Source organism: Martes martes, assembly GCF_963455335.1.
Source record: "Martes martes genome assembly, chromosome: 1".
Lineage (NCBI taxonomy): Eukaryota > Metazoa > Chordata > Mammalia > Carnivora > Mustelidae > Martes > Martes martes.
Window position 1 is genome coordinate 147,105,157 of NC_137888.1, and position 19,969 is coordinate 147,125,125.

At 36.0% G+C, this 19,969-nt stretch overlaps 1 protein-coding gene across 1 annotated transcript in view; it reads left to right on the forward strand.

Moving 5' to 3' along the window:
• ULK4 (unc-51 like kinase 4) overlaps positions 1–19,969 on the forward strand; it is a 610,308-nt gene that overhangs the window by 140,647 nt on the left and 449,692 nt on the right. The gene's annotated exons all lie outside the window — the stretch shown is intronic.

Here is a 19,969-nt window from a genome sequence, read left to right on the forward strand (position 1 = left end):
AGGCCATTCATCTGAAGATGTTGTAAGGGTCTTTTAGTGATTAAAATAGAAATCCAGTAAATGGCTCTGCCTGCATATCCCATTTTATTAATGAAAAGTTGGAAAATTTATGAGTCCTTCCTTTATGCTGATATTTCTTCTGGCTCTTGTTCCTCAGCCCCCATCTCTTTCCCCATATGCTTTGTCTTCCCTTTATATCCTCTGGACTCATTTACCTGGACTCATTTCTTGCCCCTTTCCTTGTCCAGCATTTGGCTAACACAAATCACCTGGATAACTCCCTTTCTTCTCTTTTTAGCTTACTTTTCTTCTACTCCTTTGATAGTCCCTTATTTTATGTACAGTGGAGTTTTAAAATATTCAGTTCTGATTTAGATTCTGATTTAGATTCTGTTAGGAAGTGTGAGCCTCAGAGAAACCTATTTTTTTCCCAACAGTCTATCTAATTTCCACTATTAATTTTCCAAGTCATTAAATATTGTTACATTGTATTAGAAAAAGCCCCACTTGAGTAGTTTTCTGTGTAAATTGTGATAAGAGAGGCTGAGAGTTTTTGCAGTTTGTTTTTTTCCCACTCTCAGAACAGGTATGGATTAACTGAATTTCAAATACAGTATTTCACAGAGGTAGTAAAATAAGATGCATTGATTAATGTGATTTTGTAATTGCTTTATAATATATAGTATTCCATGGACTTTAACAAAAGAAATTATTGAACACTGAAATGTATTGAATAAGTAATCTTTTGATTTTGAGTAGTATTGGTGCTGAAAAAAATTATTATGGTAGAAAAGATGTAATACAAAATTCACAATCTTCACTGTTTTTAAGTTTATAGTTAGTAGTGGTAAGTATATTCACACCATTGTGGAACAGATCTCTAGAACCTTTTCATCTTGCAAAACTGAAACTCTGTGCCCACTAAACGTTAGGGTGCTGTGTTTTAAGGAGTCTGGGTTTTATGTGAATCTGTTTTAGTAGGCCTCTGAAAGGGAGCCAGCAGAGAAAGGAGGGTGATGCCTGTGCCTGCCTTTATGCGGTAGAAGTCCAGATTCCTCAGTGGGCTTCTGTTGACATCCCAGGGGTACAGAGAGCCCCTCCTTACTGTTGGGCAAGGGTGCAATTCCACACTCTCCATAGGCCTTCTTTGATGCCCCCCCTGGCTGGGAGTGGGGAGGGCTTCTCATTTACTGTCTCCCCTGCCACTGTGAATGGGACTGTGAGCCTCATTTCTGGTGGAAGGTGCTAAAGGTGCAGACTTCCCACTCGCCTTCTCTGCTGCTATCTTGGGGAGAGAGAAAGGAATCTGGTTTCTCCTATTAGGGTGGGAGCCCAGGCTCCCCACATGGCCTGTACTGACACCAGGGCTGGGGGCAAATGGCTGTCGTTGGGTGGGTGTTACTGTCAGCTCTCCACTTGCTTTTTTGTGGTATTGCCCTTGTGGGGAAAGTGTTGGCTATTGAGGGTAGGAGTTTAGGCTCCCCACTTGCCCTGGGCTGATGGGGATGGGGTCATGGTTTTTCTGTGATGTTCAAATTGAGTAAAGTAGCTCTTGTTTGAAAGTTTTCGATCTTTCTGGGCTGCCCCTTTCTTGGTTCTTTGGCTTGAGAGAGCTGATTTTTCTTATGTTTTGTGCCTATTGGTGTTTCTAGGTTCCTGGATATCCACTCAATCCAGGATATCAGTGGCAAAAAAAAAAATCCAGTGAGTTCATTGCCATGTTGATACTCAGATCCTGAGTTTCCTACTGGTTCTGTCTTCTCTCTACCTTTCAGAATTGTCTTGTTTGTTTATATCCAACATCAAGGGTTTTTAGTTGTGCTTAGTAGGAAGAATAGGAAAAAGTGTACCTCCTCTCTCCTGTCCTTTAGTTTTTAAAATGTTTCTATGACAGGTCAGTAATATGCAGTGAATTCTCATTTAAAATGTAAGATTCTATTTGTTATTAATTAAAAAGTATTGCCATTTATTGAACATTTACTATGGGCCAGTTAGTGACTTGCAATCCTGGGGTATTCACAGATGAAACTTAGTGTGTTGAGTAATTTTCGTCAAGTTAATGGAGGATGTCAGTGCTAGAGCTAATGCTGATGTCAGATAAATGAGGACACAGAACAATTTTGCATAGTGTTGATTCTCTGAAGAACGTAAAACAGAGTAATGTGATAGCATGTCTGTAATAGGCAGTGAGCAGGGAGTGCATGTAATGATATTACCTGGGTGTGTATGGGGGGAAGTCAGGGAAGGCTTCTCTGAGGAGGTGTCATTCCATCTGAACCCTGAATGATAAGAAAGAGTTTGTTCTGTGAAGCTCTTGGGAGGAAGAACTTTGTAGTTCAGCTTCCCTGAGGTGTGAGAGATCTTGGGAGGGTCTGGAAAGAAAGAAGACCTGCTGAACCTAGTGAGCAAGGGGTGGGGAAGAGACCTTTGGAAGGAGGCTGGGAACAGAGGGAGACCTAGATCATGTAGGGTCGTGATATTGGCCTTCCTCATGGATTTTATTTTTATTTAAAGATTTTATTTATTTATTTGAGAGAGAGAGAGAGAGAGAGAACATGAATGGAGTGAGGGACAGAGGGAGAAGCAGACTCCCTGCTGAGCAGGGAGTCTGATCTGGGGCTCCATCCTGGGACTCTGGGATCATGACCTGAGCAGGAGGTAGATGCTTAACTGACTGAGCCACCCAGGCACCACTGTTTTTATTTTTATATTTTTATTTTTTTAAGATTTTATTTATTTGACAGAGAGAGAAAAAACTGACACAAGAGTGCGCAAGCAGGGGGAGCTGCAGAGGGAGAGGGAGAAGCAGGCTCCCTGCTGAGCAGACTGCCCCGGTTGAGCTGGTCCTTGAGCCACGTGATCTCAGGACTCTGAGATCATGACCTGAGCAAAAGGCAGACACTTAACTGGGGAGCACTCAGGCGCACCAGTGGTGTATGTTTTTCATAACAGAAGGCACACATGGATGACGTGGCTCTTTCTTTTCCCATCCAAAGAGTGAGCAGTGGCTTCACGTCCAAGTCTACTGGTTCTAAGTTTCCTCACCTCCTCTCCTTCTAGTGGTTTTAGCAGCTGTCAGTGATAATTGCTGAGGCATTTTGTTTTGGTATGGGTGAAAATATCATTCTGACTTCATGTCTTAATTGAAATTGCTCTATAGAAAAAAGCTTTTATCAACTACGTGGTTACCTGAGGAACGGTTTACCTAAGATTGGCTTAGTGACTGGGTTTTGGAATCATGAGTTGTTTTTTCTAGCAGTCTCCAAAGACTTACTTTTTAGGATGGGGACTCGAAGGGATACTTTGTTCCCTTAAGGACTCATGGATTTTAATATTTTGGTATGTTTCCATTGTGGATGATGTTCTTTTTAGTACTGATAGTGTTGCTTCTTTAGCCGGTGGAAGCCTCCCTAAGTGGCCTCCTGGGTCCTTTAGTCAGAAATCCAGTAGTCTTTAGTTTCTTGCCTTCTGATGGAACAGTGTGTTTTAGGCTTCTCTTGCAGGTTTTATGCACTGCATGTGGAACCACTCGTTCCTCCAAAGAGCCCCGGTTCCTCTAGTGGGAAATAATAGTTAGAGACCATAATGTGATAGGAGTACTCACTGCTACTGGGTTAGTTATTGTTTTGAGGCACTCCCAACAGATAGAGCCAGGAAATGACTTTTAAAAATACATCTGCTTGGAGAACAGTGTGGAGATTTCTCAGGAAATTAAAAATAGAGCTTCCCTATGACCCTGCAATTGCACTGCTGTGTATTTACCCCAAAGATACAGATGTAGTGAAAAGAAGGGCCATCTGTACCCCAGTGTTTATAGCAGCAATGGCCACGGTCGCCAAACTTCGACGGATGAATGGATAAGGAAGGTGTGGTCCATATACACTATGGAGTATTATGCCTCCATCAGAAAGGACGAATATCCAACTTTTGTAGCAACATGGACAGGACTGGAAGAGATTATGCTGAGTGAAATAAGTCAAACAGAGAGAGTCAAGTATCATATGGTTTCACTTATTTGTGGAGCATAACAAACAATATGGAGGACAAGGGTAGATGGAGAGGAGAAGGGAGTTGAGGGAAATTGGAAGGGGAGGTGAACCATGAGAGACTATGGACTCTGAAAAACGACCTGAGGGCTTTGAAGGGGCGGGGGGTGGGAGGGTGGGGGAACCAGGTGGTGGGTATTGGGGAGGGCACAGATTGCGTGGAGCACTGGGTGTGGTGAAAAAACAATGAATACTGTTACGCTGAAAATAAATAAAAAATTTAATTAAAAAAAATACATCTGCTTATGCTGGTATTTCCAATTTCAGTATTTTGGTTAATTTATTTTATATGATATATATATATATAACTTATAATTTAATAATAAAATTATTTTATTTTATTACTTTATAATAAAAATAAAAATATATTTATATTATTTATATTTTATATTTATATAATAAATTTTTATATATTTACATATACAATAAATATGTTTATTTATACATACATTTATTTGCATATAAAATGTATAATATATCCACTTATATATAAAATATATATTATATATTATATACTTATAATCATACATAATTATACCATTTATATATAGTATATAATTATTAATATCATTTATAATTATATGTAATATTTATGTAATTATAAATATGTAATATATAATATATGAATATTTATATAATGAATATAATTATATAATATAATTGTATTTATATAATATGTAATATATAAATATATAAAATATAAATGAATGTATATATAAATATATATTTGTAATATGTAAAATATATAAATAAATGTATATATACATAAAATATAAATATACTTATATATTTATATATGTACATATATTTATAAATATAAATGTATATTTATAAAAGATATTAAATTATATATTTATATAAAATTTATATTTTATTAAAAAATTAAAAATAATAGAATTTATATGATACTTCTTTAAGTTGCAAATCTTGCTTTCTACTGACATTAACATAATTTCTTATATGTTTTACAATATTTATAGAAGTTTCAGAATAACAGTGATATTTCTAATATTGTTATGATTTCTGAACACAACCTAGGATTTTTGTGCCATTGTTTTAGTGCTTAGGGTATGTCCAACTAGATGTGTAGTCAGATTAGTATGTGGTAAATTCTTTTCAAATAATTGTTTTTTGTTTGTGTATGTTAAAGTACCAACATAATATATCCTTAAGTATCATTTTCTTTTTTATTTGAGGGGATTGCTTTACGTTCGATTTAATTTGTTTTATAATCATGTAAAATGTTGGTATGGTTTTAATGTCAGCTTACAAAGAATCCATTCACAGGAAACTGTTTTCCATCTCTTCTCTTTTCACTTGTTCCCTTCTTTACCCATCGAATGTAAACATTTTTATTAGTATCTGTTTTAATCTTCTATTTAAAGAAAATGGAGTATATGCAACTATGTCTCTCTCCCTATATCTATTTCTCTCTTTATATCCATGTAATTTATCTATGTATTTATCTCTGTATATTTGGCTCTAAAATTTTCACTAATTTTTTTTATTTTTTATTTTTTTATTTTTAGTTTTTATTTTTATTTTATAGTTAATTTATTTTATAGATATACTATTTATATCTAGCTCTTTACTTCATTTTATCTACCTCCCCCCTCTACCCCCCCCCACCATGGTCCTATATCTATGGGTAAAGGATTAAGAATTGTACTTTCAGTTAACTTTCCAGCTTTTTCTGGAAACCTAAGACCAACCTGTCGTTTGTGAAGTTGTTAGGAGAGAGACTGGTGCCTGTGGGCTACGAAGCTTCTAAGCCAGGCTGACTCCCATAACCACCCAGTGTGGTCCTTTTCTTACTATGCCGAGCTGTGCTCCATAGGCTATGGCCAGAGCAACTTCAGATGCTGCCCGCCCAGCAAGCTCTGGTTCCTGAGCAGACCGGTTGAAAATGTGATCTGTGGTCATCTTTTGCATCAGTATGTCTAGTTGACTCTAAAATGACCCCTGGGTGGGTGCTGTATTATTCTCTTCTTTCTTTAGACAAAAGGACAGCATATGCCACTTTGCACCTTTTTTTTTTTTTCATGTAGTAATGTATTTCAGAGATCACTGCATTGTTGTTAATAGATATGTTCTTGTGTGTGTGCCCCCCACCTTTTTAAAAACAGTGCTTCATAGTGGATGCACTACATTTTATTCATCCATTCTGTGTTTGAAAGATAGTTGGCCATTAGGTCTCTTTTCTTATCAGGCTAAAATATGAAACCTTGAAAAAATTTTAAAGAAAATGTAAGTGGCTATTTTTATGACCTTGCTGTAGGAAAGTTTTCTTAAAGTGTAGTATCCAGCACATAAAAAATAGCCTATGTATAAAAAGGAAAAGACAAGGCAAAATGAACATAGGCTATGAAGACTTACTTCATAGAAGAAGAATCTAGAATGGTCAATAATGTTGGGAAAAGATGCTCACACTGATTGTTGGTGAATAAAATGAAGGTTAAAATGAGTTAGTTTCATACACTTTAGGTTGGCAAATATATAAGTCTGACAGAGTTGTTGGTGAAGGTATAGACCAGTGGGAACCCTCCTGGGTAAAGTGGTATGATCACTTTAGAGTACAATTTCATACTCTCTAGTGAATTTGAAGATGCACATAGCATAGCAATATTTCCATTGGGAACATATCCTTATACAGTTGTATGCAGAAACAGTATTTGTCTCACAGCATTTTTGTAGTATCAGAAGATGGCAAACAGTGTGTAAAAGTCAATCAACAAAGGACTGGGAAATTAAATTGTAATATATCCATATGATGGAACAATACATAGCAAGTAAAAATGAGTTAGCTAGACTGAAAATGTATTGATGTGGGTAAATCTCATAAAACTGATTGAAAAAGGTAAGCTGAAAAGGATATGGACAAAAGAATAACATACACAAAGTTTAAAATATGCAAAAATATTTACCTATTTTTTATGGTTACATAATTCTGTTGTAACCACCAGAGTTCTGAGAATACTTATCTTTTGTAATAGAGGGCAACAGCATCAGCTGTGTCTCTGTAATATGTTGTTTCTTTGGAAAAAAAAAAGGAATTTGGGTTTATTTTTTTAAATACTAAGGTTTGATAAAATTGAATGGATTTTTATTTTATTTATTTATTTAAAAATTTATTTATTTTATTTATTAAAAAATTTTTTTTCCTGTTTGTTTATGTGCATAAACATTGAATGGATTTTTAAAATCACTTTTCTGTATCCTTGAGATGTTTCATAATTTGGCTAAAAGGATTCATGTTATAGCACTCAAGTTATAATTTACCTTTTCTTCACTTTTGAAGTTTCTGATGATCTCTAAGGAGCATTCAGTAGTTTTCTCCTCGAGATTGTGTGTGTGGTGATTGTAGCTATGGTGTTAGGTGTGATAGTCTTACTACCACATGGATAATTTTTTCCTGTATGTACTATGGTCTGAAAGGAGAACCATAGTAACATCTCATAGATACTCAACTTCAACTCAGGTCATGATCCCTGGGGTCCTAGGATCAGGCCCCACCTCCCTGCTCAGCAGGAGTGGTCTGCTTCTCATTCTCCTTCTGCCCTTCCCCCTACTTGCGCATGCTCTCTCTCTCCCTCTCTCTCTTTCTCAAATAAATAAATAAATAAAATCTTTAAAAAAAATTCTGGTGTTTACTAATAATATGATTACCAATGAAATACATAAATCTTTTAGTTTACATTTATTGAGTTCTGGTATCGTTTGTGAGTCTAAGCTTCCTTTTGTTCTTTAGAAATGTACTTGAAGGTAGAAACACTGTAGTATGTATTTTAAAAAAAATATTTTAACTCAATTTAGTGAACATATACTGTATTATTAGTTTTAGGGGTAAAATTTCATTTCATCAGTTGCATATAACACCCAGTGCTCATTATGTCAGGTGCCTTCCTTAATGCCCATCACCAAGTTACCCCATCCCCCACCCACCTCCACTCCGGCAACCCTGTTTCCTAGAGTTCAGAGTCTCTTATGGTTTGCCTCCCTCTCTGTTTTCATCTTATTTTAATTTTCCTTCCCTTCCCCTATGTTCATGTGTTTTGTTTCTTAAGTTCCACATATGAGTGAAGTAATATGATACTTGTCTTACTCTGACTGACTTATTTTGGTTAGCTTAATACCTTCTACTTCCATCCATGTTTTTGCAAATGGCAAGATTTCATTCTTCTTGATGGCCAAGTAATATTCCATTGTGTGTCTATACTACATCTTCTTTATCTGTTCATCTGTCAATGGACATCTGGGCTCTTTCCATAGTTCGGCTATTGTGGACATTGTTGCTATAAACATTGAGGTGCAGGTTCCCCTTGAAATCACTATGTATCCTTTATATAAATATCTGGTAGAGTAATTGCTGGGTTGTAGATGGTTCTATTTTTAACTTTCTGAGGAACCTCCATAGTGTTTTTCACAGTGGCTATACCAGTTTGCCTTCCCACCAACAGTGTAAGAGGGTTCTCCTTTCTCTGTATCCTCACCACCATCTGTTAGGTTAGGTCCTCAGTTAATTTTAGCCATTCTAACTGGTGTGAGGTGGTATCTCATTGTGGTTTTGATTTGTGTTTCCCTGATGATGAGTGATTTGAACATTTTTTCATGTATCTGTTAGCCATTTGTATGTTTTCTTAGGAGAAATGTCTTTTCATGTCTTCTGGTCCATTTCTTGACTGGATTTCCACCCCCACGCCCCAATTGTTCTTAAAGCTTTATAGATAGTCTCAACAACATATAGGGTTTTAGGGACCTTATTATCTCATTGAAAATAGTATGGATTCCTAAACCAATGAACTTTGAACATTACCACCTGTGTTTAATGGAAATATTCTGGCAGCTTGGTAATGTCGTACTTTATTATAGATGAGGTGGAATGTGATGTAGGGATGAGACCCCATGTCACCAAAAAAATAACAAGAAGTTATCCTTACCCAATGTATGAGATGGGATGAGATGGAATGTGTTGTAGGCTCACTCAAGGGAGCCGGGGAGTGAATGTCTTCTGTGACAGGCTGTGTTATTAGTTGCATCATTTGTTTTGGATATAAGAACAAGTGTTCTTATCCTTTTTTTATTCTGTCTTAAACATCACAAAATTAGTCATCTTCTTTCAATTTGCAGGCCTTCATGGTTGACTTTAGGCATACTGGTTTAGTTAAGGGGAGAATTTGAAGTTAATTAAAAAAACATTTCTTTAAAGAAGTTTAGCTTCCAGAAATAATATTTGCCATCTAAAAGCCTGCCAGATATCCCTCTGATTTGTGATTCAGGAAGTATCATTCTATTAAATTCACATATGAAAAAAATTTACATAAGAATTATACAACTTTCAGTGACAACATTGCACTCTGTAGCATTGGGAAAATTATGACTGGAAAGAGTGCTCTGAGGGAAGAGGTGTATTGCTTATGTGGAATATTTGAGTTATTTAACACTGGTACTTGTGGTATGCTGGTGAGATTGGGAGGTTGACAACAGCTCTTGTGTATGCCTTCTTGTTTCTTTGTTTTGGTCTTTTGGGCTGTGGTCCATGTTTTGGACTGATGGTTTAGGAAGGCCTTGGTGCTTTTATTTAGTGGTATAAAAAGATCTGATTGCTGGTCATTTTGTGCTTATTCAGAGTGCTGCCAGCCTGGTGCAAAGAGTGGATTTTGAGTAGGATACATATATACACTTGAAATAGTTACTTAAAAATATTTATATCTTGTTGATTTGTCCATATATTCCATATGTGAGATTGTGTCCTTGTAACTGATTTGAGATTATAATAATTTACTGATGGGATTATTCAGATGGTAGAATCAATGTCATAGCCCCTTGCCTATGAATTCTGTTGAAACTGAGACAAACTCAAAGGTAAACATTATATAATAGAGTGTTCCTGTTGGGGTAGATTTGGGGAGGAAGAATGCTGTTGTTACACAGAATTTTTTCACCTCCTCAGATCTCCTTATAAAGGTATCAAGTTATTCCACAAATGCCAGAATAGAAGTGAGTGCAGTAAAATTGTGAATGGCAGTGTGGGGTCAGCAGCTGTTTGGGAGGTTGGGGAGGGAAGGAGAAGGTGTCTTCTGTAAGTCCCAGCAACTGGGAAATCCAAGAATTTCTGGCAAGTACTCACTCTCTAGCAGAGAATTCCCCACTCAAAGGGGAAAACCTGGCCTGTTCTTAGATTAGTCATTGAGAGCTGGGGAGACTTCATAGGTTCTAGTGCGTGGTTGAGTACGGAAAGACTGGGGAGACTAAGGTGGGCAAGACAAACATAAGCCCTTCCAGGTTTTTATAAATACCCAAGAAAAACTCTCCTAGGAAGCCACTCCACGCTGGACAAACTAAAACTAGAATACACATTAAATATGGTAAGAATCCTGAGAGAAAAGATGTAGAGGATGTTGGATAAGGCAGCTCCTAGAAGGTGCTGTGGAGTTCACTTCCAAGAGGCCATATGTGTGAACATTTCAGAGTCACAACAGAGGAAAGAGCCCTCAAATCACAAAAATAGCAACTAATCTTGGCCTGTCCTCACTGTCTACAGTAGAATCTTCTCAAAATTACAAAAAATCCATTTTGTTCAGACACCAACAAAGCAAAAGAGTTACGGTCCAAAATCCATGAAAAGATAGTGTAAAAGAATGTAGGAAGGTAAGAATAAGTGGTTCTGAATAACATCCCCCTGGACAGTGGACGATTATTAATAAAAACATGGACACAAAGCATATGAAATCTTTGAAACCTAATATTTTAAAAAACCAAAATGAATTAGGAAATTTGGAATGGAAGCTATGGAAGAACTGCACAAGTCAGAAAGAGGAGAGGGGAAACAGAACTGGGCTGTAGGAAAGTACAAAAAGGTGATATTATCTTAGGAAAGATTCCAGAATAAGGGGAAAAGCAGTAATGAAGATAATTGAAGACAGTTTATAAAGGAACACAAAGGGAAATAGGCACTAACACTTTTGTCTTATAAGGATAATAAGATTAGAAAGGAGAAAAGTGAAAAAAAAAATCAAGCAAATTAAGGGAGAGATAAAAAGCATCCCGGTGACTATCTTACATATAGAGGAGACAAAATAATCCAACATACAGAGAAGAAAACTAAGTCACTGAAACAGAACAAATACTAAAAACTACAATCCAGATAATATTTTCCTGAATAAACAGAGTTCTTGAATGTACAAATCAAAAGGACATACAGTGTATCTAGGAAAATCATTCTACAATAGCAATAAGACGATGTTTTAAAGAAAAGCCCTTTGAGCATCTAGGCAAAAGGACCTTGAATTTCAGCAAGTCAGTTACAAGGAAACGATAATTACACTGGCATTGGACATTTCCATAGTGACCTGTGATGCCACAATTCAGCTCCACTTATTCCTCAGGTATTTAAGATTTTTAAGAAAAGACATTAGCCAAAGATTTTATATTCAATTACATTGGGTCTTTGTGATAAAAACCACAGGTAGATGTGTGAACATGGAAGAGATCAGTTCCTGTGAGCTCTTTCTGAGGCTTCCATCAGAGAATGAACTGCAGACAACTAAACAATGTTTGAATAAGCTAAGGCTAAGTAATGAGAATCCAGATTGATAGATTAGTATGTAATTCTAAACCTGCAGTGACTGTCTCCTTCCCTCCCCCACTCCCTCTCTTCCTTCCCTCCTTCCTTTCATCCATCCATATGCATACATAGATGTAAATACACGCCTATGTGTGTATATAAGTACATACAATGAAAAGGGGTTAAGTATATGAAAGTTAACCTAGTCCACTGCTTTGTAAATAAATCATGGTGTGACTTAAAAAAAAAAATACCCTAAAAACTCTGTCTGATTGTTGATGTTAGAAAATTGAAAGCATATAAAACTCCTGGAACCAGGGGCGCCTGGGTGGCTCAGTGGGTTAAAGCCTCTGCCTTCAGCTCAGGTCCTGATCTCAGGGTCCCGGGATCGAGCCCCACATCCGGCTCTCTGCTCAGCGGGGAGCCTCTTCCCTCTCTCTCTCTGCCTCTCTGCCTACTTGTGATCTCTCTGTCAAATAAATAAAATCTTAAAAAAAAACAAACAACTCCTGGAACCCTGTTGTATTTCCGTTAATTGAGCTTTGAAAACTCACATCAACTTGTTTAAGTTTCACAGATTCAAACATCTGTCTTGGTTATGTTTTTCCTAAGGTAAGTGACCTCGAAAGTACTTTGTAGGTAGATAATTGGTAATGCATCCTTTGGACTTCATATGCTTTGGAGGTTAAAGATTTACACATTAATTTTTAAAGGCATATCATATTGCACAGGTGAGTTTGTTCATGCTCACTGGTAAGAATGGCTTCCTTCTGAGTGTTACTGACTAGAAATACTGCCTTCCGAAAATTTTTTCCTTTTCTTATTAATCTTGACGATAGCTGCTGTCCATTTTTATTTTAGCAGTCTAGGTTGACTGAAGTTGTTGCTTCAGGTTTTGTGTTTAGCCCAAGTAGCACATTAGCAATTAATAATAAACCAGAAGCTGTAGACCACTGTTATTTGGAAGTACCAGGAAAGATCAATGAGAAATCTTGTGCATGTAAAATTTAGAAAAATTTGAATGCTAAACTTACTCAGGTTTTTTTTTTCTTCTGAAAGTCACTAGGCATACTGACTCAATGGTCTCTAATTAAGCATTTAAAAGATAGTAATTTATGCATATTCATCAGACCATGAGTTTGTATTGTGATATTTTTAGTCTATCTACATTAATAAATGTGTTTTGTGAGACATTTTAGTTAGATACTGGGATAAATTTTAAGAAAAGTGTAACCCAAAACCAATTTCAGATTTAATCAGTACTTTTTAAAAAATTTCCATTGCTATTAAACAGGAGAAAATTGTGTCAGTGATTTCTCGTTGTTTTCCTGGAGGCGATTATCCGTTGATGGCCAGGCTGTACTCATTGATTTTTACCTGTGACAGTTGATTGAAGCAGATCAGTTTTTCCTCTTGAGATTTGCAGGAGATAATGTTGAAGTTTTCTACCTCATCATTATTTTTATTCATCTAATAGTTTTGTCTTTATGGGAAGTAGTAGAGGGATGTTTTATCCTTTTGCTGAATTTTGATGATGGTTTCATTTTGTTTGCTCTGGAAGCTTCACGTATTTCGACCAGTTCTTGTGTTCTGAATATTTCATCATCTCTTCGTTAGGTTGATCTGTCTACTGTGAAATTACTGCCGAGTACCATCTGATTGTTGGACATGAACTTACTATGCTGTGGTTTGGTTATAGACCTACACAGCTTCTGCTTTTTCTTCCCCACATGTAATATTTAGGCATGTTGAGCTGAATGGCAAGATGAATTCAAATCAAAGCTGAATACATAGTGGACTGCAAACTGAAGTAACGTGAGGTAATTTTTGGTTCTCTAAAGGTAGTTTTGATTATTCAACCTGGGCACTGAGTCTTTGCCTACAGCCTATGGTCTTTCCTCCTCAGGTGTTATAAGACTAACACTGTTCAAAAGGTGTGGTGCATGTAGTTTAGGATTAATTTGGAGTCCTGAGCAATTAGTTGTAGGGAATCAGACTGTTCATTTTTTCAGTTATGACTAAGTGAGAATTTATTTAGCGCATAAGATGTTTTTAGGCTTCGATCCAAAATTGTTATCTGTAATATACTGCATCTTCTCAAGGGACTCAGAGTTACTGTGTCACAAACAAATCTCATATATAATTTTTATTTTTAGTATTTGTTATAGTTTTTCTTTTTTCCCAATCAAAATTATAAATTATTTTAGTTTTGCAAGGTTGTTAATAATGGCTACATCCATTACATCAAGAAGAAATACAGTAGACCTCATCACTTACTTGGGGATGTTTCTATATTTTAAAATTATGGCTGCTATTGTATAAAATTTTTTTTGTGCCTGGAAAGTTCTTGTCTTCCATTATATACTTAAGCTGTATTTCACTCATCTTTCCTCTGTAACAAACTACTTCAAAATGTAGTGGCTTACACAAGGGAAGTAATTCATTTTGCTCACAAATCTGTAATTCTGGCGAGACTGTGTGAGCTGGAAAGAGTGAGTGGGTTTGGAGAATAAATTTTCCAGATGGTTCATTCACATGAGCAGTAAGTTGCTGCTGGCCATTCAGTGGGCACCCAGCTGGGGTTGTGGGCTGGGAGCCTCATTTGCTTTCCATGTGGGCCTCTGAAGTTTGCCTGGGCTTCCTCACAGCATAGTGGCTGGGTTCCATGAGTGCTCTGAGAGGGGTGACCGGGTGGCACAGTCTGTTGAGCATCTGATGCTTGGTTTTGGCTTGGGTAGTGATCTTGAGGTCATGATCTTGGGGTCATGGGATCAACTTGCATATTGGGCTTCATGCTGCATCCACATGGAGTCTGCTTGAGTTTCTTCTCTCTCCCTCTGAACACCCCCCTCCACTCTCTCACTCTTTCTAAAATAAATAAGTAGATCTTTAAAAAAAAAAAAAAAAAAAGTATTTCCTGAGAGAAGCAGGCAGAGGCTACAAGGCCTTTTCTGACCTGGTCTTGGAAGTAATGCAGTGCCCTCTACCCGCAAGCACATTGTTAGTGTTTGCTATGAAAGAAGACAATGAAACAGGAAGTGGGGTAGATACAGTCCTTGCTACAGTTATGATTTACTTAACAAATACCCTGTTTTGGGATATTAAGATTGTTGCTTCTTTTTGTTTCTGTCAGGTAAGCAACACGACCACAAATATAATTGTACTTAAAGTTCATTTTCATCACTTTGTTAGGAAAAATTGTAACAGCTGTGTCAGAATAAAATAACATTTTTAAGGCCTTTGAAAAATAACTCACTTTCCTCCCAGCTGGAGGAAAGGTTGGACACTTATTTTCATATGGGATATATTTAAGATTTACCCATTTACCCATGACCATGCCAACACTGGCTGCCATCCATTTTCATCTTTGCTGATCTGCTTTGCAAAGAAATGGAATCTTATTCTTCTGAAATTTGCATTTCTTTGCCTACTAGTGAGAGTAGATGATTTATTTCCTTGTTTGGCAGCTTAGAGTTCTTTTATCAGTTGTTTGCTAGTTCATATGTTTTTTAAATGGAGTGTTCATAAATTTTTTATTGGTAAAAGTGATTTATACATATTTCAAATATTTTTTCCCAGATTATGTATTTATTTTGACAGACGTATAGTAGCATAAGGCTGTTCCCCCACCCCTTATTTAAATTTAAATTTTTAACGACATGTTAGGAGTCTTTCTAATGTAAGTAGAAAAGTAAAACTCAATAAAGGAATGGACTGTTTTTTATCTTTTTTATTTGCTAAAGTCTTAAATATACCTCTGATTATTTTCCTCTTTTTATTGTTTTATTTATGTTTCTTATACACGTTTCAAAACTTCAGTTCTTGCAGCCCTTTATGATGTGTTTTGGTAATTGTATGGAAAATACATTATTTAGTATTTTTAGTTATTTTAGGATTTTTAAGTTGGACAAAAAGCCTTCAGTCATTATATCAAGTCTGTGAAAATGTCAGTGTAATCATCTCCATTTTACTTTAAAGTTGAGGAAATGGAATCCTAGAGAGCTTATTTTGTCAAGGAATGTGCTATTCGGAATGTGGTGTTCATACTCCGGTTTGCTTGGTTCCCAATTGCAAGTTCTTTCTCAGTCCGTATATTATGCTGCCACTGCAGTTGTTTGAGTTCTCTTAACACTCACTCAAAAGCTATGGTTTTCTTTGTCGAGTCATACATTTCTCTCAAGTGTTTTCTTAAATGGTTTGTATTTTTTTTGTTCTTTATCAAAGGGATTCATCTTTTAATGGTCTAGTAGAGTGAAAACTATGGAGCTTTCAGTTCTATCTAGCCACTTTCCTAGGCACTTGGAAAAGAAAAAGCACCAATTATATTTTTGGCATAATGCTTTTGGGCTTGAATGCATAAATGCTAAATCTACGAGTACTTAAAAGATTTAAATGTTTAAAATATAAGAAGCATTTTAATATACATAAAAATCTGTGGCAAGAGTATTCACCATTTGTAACAGTGTATTTAAGTTAATGCAGATTTTCATTTTCTTGAATTCTTATTCATACTAAAGTCTTATGCTGTATTCTTTGCCAGGGAGCTGTATCTATTTATTTGTTTATTTATTTTTAAAAAGATTTTATTTATTTACTTGACAGAGATCAAAAATAGGCAGAGGCAGGCAGAAAGAGAGGGGGAAGCAGGTTCCCTACTGAGCAGAGAGCCTGATGTGGGGCTCCATCCCAGGACCCTGATATCATGACCGGAGCCGAATGCAGAGGCTTTAACCCATTGAGCCACGCAGGCATCCTGAGCTGTATGTTTAAATACAGATTTCCTTTGTTCATTGCCATGAATTCTTTTTAGTTCCTTGTAAGTTGGAATAAGGGATATGTTATCTTGTTCATAAAACTTTGGATGGCTTTAAAGTAATACCAAACTGTTTAGAAAGTTTCTCCTAAATTGACTGTCATTGGTGTTCATTATATTTGCTCTAAACTCAGAGTTAGAAATTCAGTTAAAATGAAAAGATGGATAATAACAAGTGTTGGGAAAGATGTGGAAATGCAACTTTCATATATTGGTGAAGAATAAATTAGTACAATCACTTTGGAAAATTATTTGACAGCCTCGATTAAAGCTAAAGAAATGCCTACTTCTTGACTTAATAGTTCTGCTCTAAAGCATATATCCAAGAAGTGGATACATGCGTTATTTGTTCACAGAAAGACCAAATGAGAATGTCCATAGCAGCTTTACTCATAATAGTCCCGAACTCCAAACAACACAAATGTTCAGGAGTAGAATGGATTCATATATTTTTCTGTATTCACATAGTAGAACATTATACAGCAGTAAAACATAGACTGCTTCTGCATGGAACACAGCTTTCACACCATTATACCGAAGCCAGGCAGTGGAAATTTTTAAATTTCTTCTTTTTTTTTAATCTTTCCTGTCTCCCCTTTATCCTGATTAATTTAGTGCTTTATCTACTTTGTTATTTTTCAAAAAACAAGCATTTGACTTATTTATCATTTACCCTTTCCCCCCTATTTTCTATGTTATTACCTTCTGCTTACATCTTTATTTTCTTTGATTTTCTTAATTTTTGTTTTTTTTCTTCAGTTTTTTGTGTTGGGAATTTAGTTCTTATATTTTTGTTCTTTCATTTTCATTTACAAATGTATTTACAGGTTGTATTTTCTTCTGACTGCTGTTCTAAATATATCCCGTAGGTTCTGATACATAATGTTCTTACTATTTTTAAGTTTTTCAATTTTGGTTTGTATAGGGCTTTTAAAAATAGTGTTTAAAAAATTTCTGGGTGTCAGAATGGCCAAAATCAATAAAACAGTAAACAAGTGTTGGAGAGGATGTGGAGAAAGGGGAACCCTCTTACACTGTTGGTGGAAATGCAAGTTGGTGCAACCACTTTGGAAAACAGTGTGGAGATTCCTTAAGAAATGAAAAATAGAGCTACCCTATGACCCTGTAATTGCACTACTGGGTATATACTCCAAAGATACAGATGTGGTGAAAAGAAGGGTCATCTGTACCCCAGTGTTCATAGCAGCAATGGCCACAGTCAGTCACCAAACTGTGGAAAGAGCCAAGATGTTCTTCAGCAGACGAATGGATAAAGAAGATATGGTCCATATATGCAATGGAGTATTATGCCTCCATCAGAAAGGATGAATACCCAAGTTTTGTATCAACGTGGATGGGACTGGAGGAGATTATGCTGAGTGAAATAAGGCAAGCAGAGAGAGTCAGTTATCCTATGGTTTCGCTTACTTATGGAGCTTAAGGAATAACACGGAGGACATGGGGAGATGGAGAGGAGAAGTGAGTTGGGGGAAATTGGAGGGGGAGACAAACCATAAGAGACTGTGGACTCTGAGGAACAAACTGAGGGTTTTGGAGGGGAGGGGCGTGGGGGGTTGGGTAAGCCTGGTGGTGGGTATTAAGGAGGGCCCTTATTGCATGGAATACTGGGTGTGGTGCATAAACAATGAATTTTGGAACACTGGGAAAAAAATTTAAAAAAATTAAAAAAATTTCCAGGTATTAGGATCTTTTGGATTATTGGTGCTTATTGCATCAAGCTTATAAAAATTCTTTCTTCTCAAACTATTCCAAAAAATGGAAGAGGAAGGAAACTTTCAAATTCACTCTGAGTTTCAATGTTGCCCTTGTAACAAAACCAGATAAAGACATTACAAAAGAAGAGAATTAGAGGCTGATGTATCTGATGAACACAGATGTAAAAATCTCAACAAAATATCAGCAAACCGAGTTTAGCAATACATTAAAAAAAATCATTCACTACAACCAAGTGGGATTTATTCCCGGAATGCAAGGATGGTTCATTACTCACAAATCAATCAATACGATACATCACATCAACAAGAGAAGTGATAAAACCATATGATAATAGGCACAAAAAAAGCATTTGACAGAGTACAACATTCATTCATGATTAAATACCCTCAATAAAGTAGGTTTAGAGGGAACATAGCTCAACATAAGGTCATATATATATATATATATATATATAGTCATATATATATATATATATATATATATATATATATAGTCATATATAAAAAACCCACAGCTAACATCATACTCAATGGTGAGAAGCCAAGAGATTTTCCTATAAGTTCAGGGACGAGAGGGATATCATTCTCGCCACTTACATTCAACATAGTACTGAAAATCCAAGTCATAGCAGTCAGACAAGAAAAATAAAAAGCAACCAAATTGGTAAGGAAGAAGCAAAACTTTCACTATTTGCAGATGACATGATACTGAATATAGAAAACCCTAAAGATTCTACTTAAAAACTGCTAGAACTGATAAATGGATTCAGTAAGGTCACTGGCTACAAAACCATTGCACAGAAATCCATTGCATTCCTATGTGCTAATAATGAAGTAGCAGTGAAATTAAGAAAAATCCCATTTTCAGGTGTACCTAAGATAATAAAATCCCTAGGAATAAAATAAGGAGGTAAAAGACTAGTATTCCAAACTATAAAACACAAAGAAATGGAAAGACATTCCATGGTCATGGATTAGAAGAATTAATTTTTTAAAAAAATGCCCATACTACACCCAAAGCAATCCACAGATTTATTGCAATGCTATCAAAATACCAACATTTTTCACAGAACTAGAACAAATAATCCTAAAATTTGTATGGAATCACAGGAGACCCCCCAAAAGCCCAAAGCCCTGAAAAAGAAGAGAAAATCAGGAGTTATCACAATCCTAGATTTCAAGATATACTACAAAGCCATAGTAATCAAAACAGTACCATTCTGACACAAAAATAGATACACAGATCCATGGGACAGAATTGGGAGTCCAGAAATAAACCTGTGCTTTTATGGTCAATTAATCTATGACAATGGAGGCAAGAAAATAAAATGGGGGAAAAGACCGTCTCTTCAACAAATGGTGCTGGGAAAACTGGAGCACTTTCTTACATTATACAGAAAAATAAACTCAAAATGGATTAAGGAACTAACTGTGAGACTTTAAAACCATAGGATTCCTAAAAGAAAACTTAGTAATTTCTGTGATACCAGGTGTAGAAACTTTTTTTTTTTTTTTAAAGATATGTCTCCTCAGGCAAGGGAAACAAAGGAAAAATAAATTGCTGGGACTACACCAAAATAAAAAGCTTTTTCCCAGAAAGAGATACCATCAACAAAACAGGCAGTCTACTGAAAGAAGGTATTTGCAAATGATATAGTCAATAAGGGGTTAATATCTAAAATACATAAAGAACTTATGTAACTCAATGCCCAAGAAACCCAAATCTAACTAAAAATGGAGAGAGGACCTAAAAACACATTTTCCTGAAGAAGACATACAGATGGCTAACAGACCCATGAAAAGATGACTC